Genomic DNA, 12234 nt, shown 5'->3' on the forward strand with positions numbered 1-12234 from the left:
GGGACGGGGAATATGCTTTCTGAACAACCTGGCCTTGCACAAAACATGCAACTCCTGTGCTGCCACAGAGCTGATGGAGGGGAGAAGGAAGAAAGCACAAAGAGATGAATAAATGAAAACACAAGCCAAAAAAATTTTAAAAAAAGCATCGAGCTGCAAATAAAAATGTGTACACACACGGCGTGTAAAATTCAGGAAATCTGAGCATGCTCTCAATCAGACAGTCCTCAAGCACATCAATTTAAAGTAAAGTATACCACTTACCCCAAACTCTGCTAAAGGAATAGTTAGGGCACACTGGAGATAGTACTTCGAGTAGGAGTATTTTTCTAGCACCACCTCTTTAGCACACAGCCAAGAGGCTTACGTGTCACCTGTTTGCATTCATGTTGATGGTGCTCAGAGACAGAGAGGTGTGCCTCATATCTAAGGAGGATGCTGCCTGACAGCATGGCTGGGAAGCAATTACACAGTTCACATGTCCCATTTATTCCTAGAGGAAACAGCATTTCAGAAGAGATTTGTGCATGACCTACCCAGGAGCAGATGTAAAGTACCTGCTAAATCACCCACACACCTTAATATATTGTTCCTAACAAGTGTTTTCATACAAAAATATATTAATGATGGAGTATATGGATCACAGCTGTTCAGTTCTGTTCATAGCTTTACATCCTTCTCTCTCAGGTGCGAGGAGGATACAGCAGTCTCTAATGCAAACTGCTGTTTTTGTTCTTTCTCTCTTGTATAGACTCGAGGACACCACACTGCCCCATGGGTACCACGGTGAAAGCCATCTTTACCGAAGAAGAGAAAAATCATTCTTCGGCAAAGACTGAAACATAAGGTATTACATCTGACATGACTTCAGACCAACACCTGCACCACCACCCCATTTCACAGAGAAGCAATACATATTTAACAGGGGAAGCTTTTTGGGAGTGGGGAGGTCCTCCCCACACTACACCACCTAGCCAGCCCTCCCAAGAGCAAAAAAACCACTATTCTGTAGGAAACTACTTAAATAAAACCATTTTTTTGACTCAACCCACTCTTCCCCCTCATACCAAGTGAAATGACTCTCTGTACACAAACTCAGACATCACCCCAGCATCCCCAATCTGCAGTGCAGCCAGCCATAAAGCCAGTGACTAACATGGTAGGATATACCACACAACTATAAAGAGACCAACTAATTCAAATTTGCCAAAACACAGATATTAGACCAATAAGGAATTCATATTTTAAAATACCAAAGGATTTAATCACATTATGCTTTTGGGGATGGACAGCAGATGCTCAAGAGTTACAGTTAACTTTTAATAGTGTCCACCTTCTGCAAGTGTCACTCAGCTTTCAGGTAGATCTTACAAAGACAGATGAGTTGTGTCTTGGCCTTGCCTTCTTTGCTCAGGAGAACCAGACCCTACTGGAATAGTGGGACGTTCACTAGGCCGTGTCCTAGAGGTAGGAGCCAAACTGCAGTGAAGTCTGCACAGTCCCCCTGCAACGGAGATCCAGCCCTCAATGGATGGAGGGAACACAGCAAAGGGTTACATCCCTTGGCATCTATCACAGCAAGAGCAGTGTGCAATAGGCAAAAAAGTTGGAGTCTGCTTAAGAAGGTTCCACTGTATTCATATATAATCAAGCCATATTTGTAAATATACCATGAAAAAGTCAATGCTATTTAGAGTTCAAAAATGCTTTGCAAATGAAGGTTTCCCCAAATATGGCTTTATTCTTAAAAAGCAGTTGAGGCTGCATGCTTATGATTAAAGAGTTGACATGGGCATTGGGGGAAGAGGAGTCCAAATCCCACACAGACAGAAAAGGAAAATACTGCAGGTCTCTCGATGGACAATGTGTAAACGCAAGTACATGGTAATAATGCATTTGTACAAGTTTGATCATTCTGCAAGTGCAAGTAAATTCATACTAAAAAAGCTGCTCACCCAGGCACTACACAGACTTAAACAACTTCAATAGCTGTTTTATACATCACCTGATCTGTTAGAGCAGAAGCGCTGAGAAAGTGATCTGGACCTCAAAGGAATATGTTCACTAATCCTGTTGTACCAGCACTCCCATCACACTACAGCAAAGCAATAACCACATTCTTGCCTAGCGTGGGTGAAGCATAGCAAACAGCCTCACCCTGCTCTAAGGCTTCAGCAGCACCTTAATGCTTGCAAAACTGGTCACCATCAGGTACTTGCCAGCTCTGTCGAAACAAGGGACAGAGAGTTAAACAATGTTCCTACTTAGTCAACACTTTATTAGAAGTGCCTTTGGCTAAAAGCTGCCAGATATGTACAAATGTAATATAAACAAATTATGACAACAGTTTTTTATAAACTCAAGTAACTGATATGCTGGGGGAAGAGAGTTCATAAATAAGCACTTCACTGAAATATTCTGAGCTGCACTATTTTATTCTTAGGAAAATATATTACCTGGCTTGCTTTAATTTTGGCCAAAATGGCACTTTCTGCAACTTCCAGGACTTTTCTGTATCATAAATAACAAGAAGGAAAATATCCCCTCCTCTCACAAATGAGAGGAAGAGATTCAGTTGCTCTGAGCATTTCTCTTTTGGTTACTCTCAATTGCTTTACTTGCCATTTCACTGTTATAACCTTTTCAGTTTCAACTACAGAGGAATTCTAAGGAATTGCAGGATCAATGTCTAAGGATTGTCTCTTTCTTGGAAGGATCTAAGTCATTTTAAGGGTGCTCAGGATAGAATAGGAGTCTGAAAAAATACCTGCAAACAAATAGGCTGCAAGCCTTTAGCTTCCAAATGCTGTCACTTCTATCTCAGCTGAAGATGCTCTACAACGCTTTGTCAGCTGTCAGCATTGCTGGAACCGCAGAATTTTGCGGAGCAAGAATTGACAGGCACACAAAGCACTCTGAGAATGAGTTATAATGGGAGATGCCAGGCGTAAAATCATGATCCTAGCCAGAAAGGGGGGCACAAAAGGGCTAAGCGAAGCAACAGGTCTGCAGATGTGGTGAGAACCTTGCACAACAGGCCATGCAAGGAAATAGTAGATTCTGGATTTCGTTTCCAGACAGCCAGGGGATACTGGGAATGGAGAAGCCAGAAAAGGAAACAACAGTTAGTTTTGCAACTACATCTGCATTTCAGCATAACCAAACTAATGAAAGGGAGGCTGAATTTCAAAGAATGGCTCAGTTACACAAAGGAATGAAAGGCAGCATGGAACTGTAAAAAAAATGGAAAATAAAGCCAGGAATATTGCAGGTGGTACTCCAACATCACCCATACAGAAGGATCTCTGTGCGCTTTCAACTTCTCTGCAAAAAGCACAGCACCATCTCTTTTCCCTCATCAGTTTCTAACATTTTCATGCTTCATGGTAAAAAAAATACTGTAGATAAATAAAGATTTGCAATGGTATCTGATGAAAACAGTTGAACTCCCTGAGAGGACCTGTCCCTCTCCTGGGAAAGAGAGCTTTTGCCTCCCAAGTTACCTCTTTGAACTCTCATCAGAATTTGCTTTCGAGTTCTAGCAGTGAAGCAAACGCGTGTACCATGTGAATAAACTCCAGAGTAGACTGGGAAAAATAAAGCAAAGATTTTTTTTTTTTTTTAAACTGCTCCATACTACTTCTTCCTCAACCATTCAGCTGTTCCTCTAATAAATACATTATGCCACAATGTCTTACAAGTTAACATGCCATGCTTTTTCACTAACTTATAAACAGGAAATTCAGAGTGATGCCCAGCATCCTTCCTTGATGTGGCAATGCTGACCGCTTTGGGACCCAGCTCATAGCTTACTCGCAGCCCAACCTTAACATTTGTAACACATCACTACACTGTACCTGCTCTTGACAGTATCAAGGAATTATGAAGGACAGTCTTACATAGATTTACACAGTTTCTAACTCTTTCAATCAACACAGGAGCCACCAGGATTTCACCCACGAAGCTGGTTGTATTCACAGAAGGAGGGAAATATCCAGAAGTTTGTCTACCCACCCATTCAGCAACACTTCCAACTCCAGAAGGGCAAGGAAAAAGAGTACACTTCTATTTCTGCCCTCAGAAATAGTGACTGAAAGATAAAGGAGAAGATAATAAGAATCACAAAGGATCATAAGAATTGAGCACTTCTTAAAGAAGTGGTTGGGTTTTCCTGGGGATAACAAAAATCTCCAGCAGAGCTAGAATAAGCAGACACATGAAAAAGCAGAATAAAAGGAATAAGGAAAGATAAAAAAATCTAAAAACTGAAAAAGGAAGCAATTTCATATGTGCAGTTAGAATATGAATGAAGTGACATCTCAGGGAAAGCATGTGCATGTACTCATGCTAAAGAAAGTATTACATTTTATGCTCTCCCTGTGTGGGTGATTCAGTAGGCTGCAATACACATTAGTCAGGCCAGGTTCTTTGTTTAAGCCCATTAAAGCACATACTGTAAATAGCCAGAGGAAAATATTTGCAGCTTCTTTAAAAATATATATATTTTTCTCCTCCAGGGCAGGAAAGTTCTCAGCTGCCTTCCACCTTGTTTTGCAGGACAGATAACCTGGAATACAGATAATGCTTCTCCAAAAGGTCACACCACCAGGCTCATGAAGGATACAAGATACATGCTGCATTAGAGGGAAATAATCTGGCAAAAATAAGTTATCATGATTAGGTCAATTAAAAGTCTATGGAGAAGGTCAGGCAACAGACAACCTGAAGATACCTCCTAGTCACTGTTAGATAAAAGTGAAACCCACACAAATATGATACAAATGGGACTATAAAATAAAACTGCATCATTCATCTAACATGATGTGCTCAAGCATACAAAGGGGTGAGGCAGGAAAGAATTTCAGTGCAGAATTTAATGCACTTTTTCATCCTTTGGATTGGGAAATACCTGCTTCTTTTGTTTTTCATAGGAGGTAAACTCTGTTCCTTGCTAACTTGGGGTTTTGATTGGAAGATGCAACAAAAGTTACTCTTTTTTGCAGCTGCTACAATTCTTTAGCATTATTGCTGTTCTATAATATTGTGATGTGTCCTTATTTTTGGTGCAAGTTACTTGATTTAGTTCAACAATAAATAACAGGGGGACACAGTATATAGCAGTTCCTACATTTTGTTCTGGCTACTTATTCCTCAGGAACTTAACAGTTTTCTCATTACTTAGATGACATGGAAATAGCCGAAGATTTTTAAGTCCATCAGAAGTTAGTTTGTCCACACCTGCCAAATGAAAACAGCTAACCACAAGGCATGGTAGCCTTTTGGAGCAGGACTGATGTATCGGATCACGTTTCCAGCCACCAGCAAAAACATCCTATTCCTCAGAAAACTTACTGGTTATCGAAGTTATTGACTGAACGACTAATCAATATCCATTTCTAATGAGCTGGAAAATCTCTATGATCTATGAATATCGGGCATGACAATAGGAATAAGAAGTTATTTGTGGAAATATTTAATCAGAAAGGTTTCTTAAATGGATCTATCAAAAAGGGCAAAATAAATTTATAGTTATCTGTGGGAAAACAAGGGAAACCGTCAGTTGAGAAAAACCCTGTCTAGTAACTAGAAAACGTTATTCCTTCTACTCCTTAATCCCAAATCCAATGTGATTGGACTTGAAATACAAGGGATAGTCAGACATGCTAAGCAGGGAAGTGGTGCACATGGATGGAGATGGAAGGATGTATCTAGATTGATAAAACTGAGGCTCACAGCTAGCATTCACCTCTCCCAAACTTTTAAAAAATCATAAAATCTTGACAGAAGCATCCTTGCAGGTGCCAAGCTCACTGGGTGTACTCCAGATCATGCTGGCAACCACTGCAATGTGGAGACAGTCACAGCGCTGCAGGCTGGCAGCATGACACTTCAAAGAAATGGAGAGATGGGTCAGTCGTGAATAATCTGCTCTCAAGAGGTCTCAGAAAGTGACTGAGCCTTTGATTTCAGAGTCTGTAACAGCTACAGCCTGAGACATACTTTCAGCTAGTACTGGGCAGGATTTTTTAGTAAACTTGTCTGGAAATAGTAAGCATATGCGATGCATGTGTTTCATAAATGCTATGAAAAGGTTAGAAATAACTTGCTGAGAATACTATGGGCATAATTTAACTTGTCCATTACATAATCTTTTACATTACACCACTTCTGCCTGAGATAGGGCCAGGCTGTATTCAATAGGCCACAACCTGTTCTCTTCAGGAAGTTACTAACGTGCAACAGCAAAGCAGAAATCTCAATCTGTGACAGCAAGACAGTCATTTTGGAGCACGCCTGTGGCTCAAAAGTATGACTCTTAAACTCTTCTAACAAAGCAAAGCTAAAACTAGAGGGTTGGGGTTTATTTTGCAAGAATTGAAAAATAAGCCCATACTTTCAACAAGTCACTGAATCTTTTCATTTGAACAGCTCCAGAACTGCAGCATGTATTAACACTGTCCAAGCTTTCTATTGAGGCTCTGCAATCTGCCAAAATATTCAGACAGTGCTTTGGCAAAATGTTTGCTTCAATTCATATCCTAGCACAGCTTCTTTTCTAGAGACTCAGGGAAGGGATAATTCAAAAGAAGCACCCATTAAGTGGGCTGAACTGCATAACACAAACCTTCCATGCAAAAAGCCTGCTGTTTTTCAACCTGAGTTGCCAACACTATTTATCTTGCTACTCTGATCAGAATCCCATATTACAGCATGAATTATAGTTAAATCTTGACATACTGCAAAGACTGCTCAGATAAATGGCACAGCAAACTAGAATTTCTTACACTAATTCTTACCATGGAGGTATGCATGAGCCCTGCAAGGAAAGCAAAAAGAATCACAAGCCTAATGCCACAGTTTGCCCACACTATTCATTTTAGTTATTCCCAGACTGAGGGAGGGCCCCCAGATGGCTGTAGAGTAACACTCCTCGCTGAAACCTGGTAGCTGTTGCCAGCTTTTCATGCTGTAGATGCCTTCCTGCAGAATTCTTTCTTAACATTTCATGCAGATATACAGTGTCCTCAAGTTTCACTTTAACCGATCTACAATAACAGGCAATTTCCTACCTCTTCCCCCAGAAGTCTTCCATTAAAATTATTATTTGGAATGTTTCAGCTATAGCTAAGAAATGGCTTAGCAGCAGCGAGCTTACAGAACAACCATCTCTATAACCCAAGTTCCAGACAAAATATAGAAAGTTATCCTAAGGAAATAAATTGCCAGTCAGACTGGTCTAATTGATCCAAGCACTGCAAGGTCCCTGTAGAAAACTGCATCAGGAAAACGTATATATAGTTTTTATACCACAGTGGATTCAGACTGCTTTCTTGACTTAACACTAAGTATAAAACTTTGCATGCTTATGAAGAATCTGAAAATATCATGCAAACTGACAGACCAACTTCATATAATGATTTGCAATTTTTTTACATTCTACATTATGACTGAGAAAGGCATCAAACCTCTGAAAAGAAAAATGGGATATAAAGGTTAAGTAGATACTAAAGAATCTATTCAGCTACAGACTTCTGTGCACAAGTCACAAGAAACTGGGAGTATGCAATGGTACTTGTCTGCAAGAGTTTCTATATGAAAAGACTCATTAAAGTAGGCACTGCTGTTTCATCTTCTGTTAAAAGACTGACTTTGGCTTGCAGTGTTTGGTTTGATTTTAAACCAGTGCATATGATTCCCTATAGAAGGAAATAAAAACCCAATAATGAGATTACAGTAAAAACAAATTCAGTATGTGAAAAAAGAAAATATCCATTAGCACTAATCAGTACAGCTGCAGTGCCTATAGTGGAGCTATGCTAACATACATCAACCCACTCACTCCCAGAGAATTCTCACCTCACCAAGATCCCAGTTCTGCTTCTGTTGACACCAACAGTTGCACCATAATGCATCAAAACTGAATTTCTGTAAAGAAACTTTATCCCTATGACACAATGTTTAAACAAAATTCAGAAGCAGGAGCTATATTATTTCCTAGTTATGAAGCCAAACATTTAAGACCAAAGTAAAGTTACTCTTAACTTTTCCTCCTTAAAAAGTTATTGCTACTTCCCTTTGACTAGAGCTTATTTCCCTCATTCCACTACGATATGTTCCAGGTCTTTTTCCATTAACTGCTTTTAAGATTTTTTGAGTTCATTCTTTAAATTTTGTATAGTTTCAGATTTTTGTTGGTCTTCTTTTTCCAATTTTTTTTAAAGGCAAAAAAACCCCACAATCTCTCTTTGATGCCATTCTTAGTGACATGATTAAAGAATTCCAGCTGAATTAGATTCCTAGTTTGTCTTTACCAGGCTTAATTACTAAGGGTGTTTTGTTTAAGATAGTGTTGTAAACGAAAGACATGCTGGAAAAGAGCAAATATACCAAAACCCACTGGGAGCATGGGGAGGGAAAGGGGAGGGGGGCAGCACCACATGCTAGAATATTGTTTTACTCTATACAACAGAATCGCAACATTATCAAAATTTAATCCTCAAATAACTTAGGCTATTAGAAATCACTACCCTAAAATGTGCTAGAAATTGTTTCTGTAACACACATTCAAAATGCACATGTAATGCAAATTGAAAAGCATTCTCTAACAGTAAATTACAACGAAGCAACTATGACAACCAATCCATCCAGCACAGCACAAAACACTAAGTCAAGCATCAATGTTTACAAAAATCCTTCCTCCCAGTTATTTTATATAAGCTTTTTCATACACTGAGGATGTCTATAAGGAAACAGCAAGAAAACATCTTTATTTAACTACATTTATGAATTTGTCACTTCTTTCTCATAAACACAAGTCAAGGGGTGATGATCAGGACTAGAAAGTCATCTTAAAATACTCTATGCTAGACATCAGTTAAAACCCTGGGAAAGCCTTGTGACCTTCCCTCAGAAGTGGAGGAGAATACTGTTTTCTGTTCTCTGAACTCTTCCTCCTTGGTTACTTACAGTCTACAAAAACTGGAGTTTTGGTCCATGATTAGAAAAACACTGGCAAACACATGGGCTAGAAAGGATGCCTGATTACAAATTCATGCTTGGGGTGGTAAGGAATGACCTAGTCAGATGGGCTTGTACATTTTGAGTTTCTTCCAGAGACGATACAAAACACAGTAATAACATCCCACCCCCATATTGCCTTTACCATAATTAATTTTAAGATTGAAACCATTACTATATGATTGAACAAGGAATGTGAACTAGATGAGCTCTCATGGTTCCTTGCAGTCCAATTTCTTTTGCTAATTAAAAATAACAGACTGTGCAACACACCATTTTTATTCCTTTTATCATCATTACATTTAGTATACGCGAGGACAAACCTGTTGGTGTGCAACCCGGTTAAAAAAACACCATTCTAAAGGACTGTTTTATTAAGTATAACTTATCTTTACAAGTTAATGAGAGCACAGGAATAAATAGAGGGGCAAAAAGTTCAAGCAGTACAACATTTAAAAATACTGAGTTACTTTGTTCTGCATTATGAAACATTATTTGCGCAGTACGCTTTACTATCAAAGGTCTAATTCCACCTTCTAACTGTAGACCAAGTTTGACTTAACACAGAAGGAAATGTAGGCTGATGACTTGGGACTAGAAAGGGCATCTTATGGTTACTGAATCCAGACACTGGTCACTGCAGTCATTTATTTTAATCTTATTGATAAACTTACCCAGGTTTGTCTTTAAATCTGACCGATTTCTTTGCGAAAAGCGATGACCAAAGGCACACCAAAGAGCTGCGGTTTTGTCATTTCAACCCAAGGCCTATGTTTTACATAAGCCAGTATACTTCCCAGTTTTAAGATTACTTTTCCCTCTAGAACATGAGGATGCAGCAATGCTGAACTGTCTCTCAAAATCAAAATATTTCAGGCAGTTTGTCAAAAGTACAGCAACATTGTTTCAAAGTTCTTAACAGAGAAACAGTTGGCATACAACAACTGTCAGCTCAAGGAAAACAATGTAATAAATCTTATGAAAACAAATAAAAAACAGAAAGTGTTTACGTACCTATGCTTAACAGCTGCAAATAGATCTGTAGTTTTCCAAGGGTATTTCAGTGATGAGTTTCCTGACACAGTTCAGATCTGTTGAATACCATAGTCATGCAAAAAGAGCCGTTTCTCATCTACAGGTAGTATCAGCAGAGAAAAAAAATAAAAACAAAATAGTGTAGTCCAGAATAATAGCTCCAATTCGCACTGACATGCAAAGCTGCCAGCCCCACACAACCACCCTACCCACCTAATTACATTCAGCTGCTTGTCATGTGGTCTTGCTGACCGATCAAGTGATCTCTTTGCCTCCTTTAAAACTAAGCAATGTTAGTTAACTAGATCTCCCTAAACCACGTAACAAACATTGAGCCTTTGCTTAAACTACTCCCCCTTCTTGTCACAGGGAGAGGAAGTTGCAGTATGTTTCATTACAAAAAAATAGAATAAAATACAGCAAACACAGTAGCCTGCTATAATGAAACACAGCAAGCACCAAACGCTCGCAAAACCTAATGGAGAATTTCAGTTTTGAGCCTGGTTTTATTTTATGCCTTTACAGATGGCAGAAAAAAGTTACTGATAACAAAACTGATGAAGACACCCGAGTGAGACCACGTCAGAAAGAGCTGGAAGGATTCAGGTGGGCAGTGGCAGCAGTACCCAGGGCTTTGTGGGCATCCACGTCCAGCCCCTTCTGCTGAACCACCTCGGATAGCAACAAGCTACAACAAAAGACCAGAGTTAAGATGTTGCCAGAAACCTTCTGAACCACTGCAGCTAAATCTGCAAGCCCCTCCCTCAATCCTAAGAGACATACGCAGACATTTTACACATCTAGATGATTTCAAGGAAATAAAGTTTCTGATTTAACATGTAAACCAACTCTTCCTCAACAACAAGTTCATTCATCAGGGCCTGTTAACACAGACACCCAAAAAGCAAGATTCACATGTCTGGCCATGTTACGGCACTGGTGTCTGCACCAAGGCACTTGCTGGACAGAGGTCCCTGCGCTGGCTCCAAGGGATGAGAGGCACTACGCAGCCACCTGCAATCACCACCAGGCCTCGTCCCCTCTCACAAACGCTCTTGACATTACACATGCTAACAGTAGAGGACTGAAAGGTATGGACAAAGCGAGTTTTGCACTCACCATGTATGATTTAGCAGATGTGAGCTTTTACAGAAGACGGGTCACCTTGCACAACCCTTTCTTGTCTCGGTTTCTTTCCTCATGGTGTTTCAATAGCAGAGGAGTAAGAAATAAGGTTTCTAAGACTACTCTCCAGTCTTATAATTTAAGAAGTGCTGCAGACAAGCCTGCTACAACATTTAATGTATCCTTAATGCATTCATCTATCAGTAATGAAAACAACGCCACAAGCTCCTTAATTCACTTGTCTCAACTATCTCGCCTCCTTTCCTGCAAATCAAGGCAATTTTTATTGCCCTTTCCCCAGTGAACATCCAAGTTCTGTTACGCAGAGCTGGCAAACAACTATCTGTGGTGGAATACTTTTTCATGCCCTGCCTTAGCATTTTTCCAGATTTAACTAAAATCCATTTCTTTGACATTTTGTTACAGGTTATAATTTTTAAAACTCTACCCATTCTTGGCTCATTCCAGTATTCTACAAATTTCACCAGTTTCAGAATAATACAGAAGTTCCTTTTTTGCTCCCACATGCAATAAAAAAGTTTGTGCTCAATTTTCAGCAATGTGAACATTTTTAATCTTTATCTGCTTCCCTGATCGATACCAGCACATTTGCTTACTGTGAAGAAATATTCAGACCACAAACACCCGAGAATTTCTGGTAACTGCTCCAGAGTGCAGAAGGAGGAACAGGATAAGAAGTGTTGACAGACAAAGCAACAACTCTCTTGTCATGTTGCAAACAGCCCTGGGGTATGGCTACACATGCTGAACACAAACTGTCTGTCTAGAAATCTCAACCAGCAATGTAAACGGAGTTCAAGCTCTTCCATACACTAAGATTTTTGTCATCTTTGAGGGGAAAGCAATTCATAAATAATTTCCAGACTTCAGCTTTTGATTTCAGGACAAAACAAGGCTTCTTAACTTTCCTCTTACCAACCTGGCATGTGGAATACCAACCGATTTCCACTTCCCCCTTCCAGGAAAGGGTTTTATCTGAAACAGTAAGACTTTACTAGGAAGGTACAGATGAAATAAAGCTTCTTTTCTGAGGGT

At 39.6% G+C, this 12234-nt stretch overlaps 1 protein-coding gene across 6 annotated transcripts in view; it reads right to left on the reverse strand.

Annotated features, from left to right (window-relative positions):
* The window catches only part of RAB27A (RAB27A, member RAS oncogene family), a 38130-nt gene that overhangs the window by 13704 nt on the left and 12192 nt on the right, over positions 1-12234 (reverse strand). The window contains exon 1 of one of the 6 annotated variants that reach the window (XM_072870769.1): positions 10033-10152. The exons of 4 other annotated variants lie outside the window; for them this stretch is intronic. The gene's annotated coding sequence lies outside the window, so the exon portion shown is untranslated. Of the gene's footprint in view, positions 1-10032; positions 10153-12234 lie in introns of those variants that run through there. One more of the 6 variants, XM_072870770.1, reaches the window with a different exon arrangement.

Source organism: Ciconia boyciana, chromosome 8 (assembly GCF_034638445.1).
Source record: "Ciconia boyciana chromosome 8, ASM3463844v1, whole genome shotgun sequence".
NCBI classification, from domain to species: domain Eukaryota; kingdom Metazoa; phylum Chordata; class Aves; order Ciconiiformes; family Ciconiidae; genus Ciconia; species Ciconia boyciana.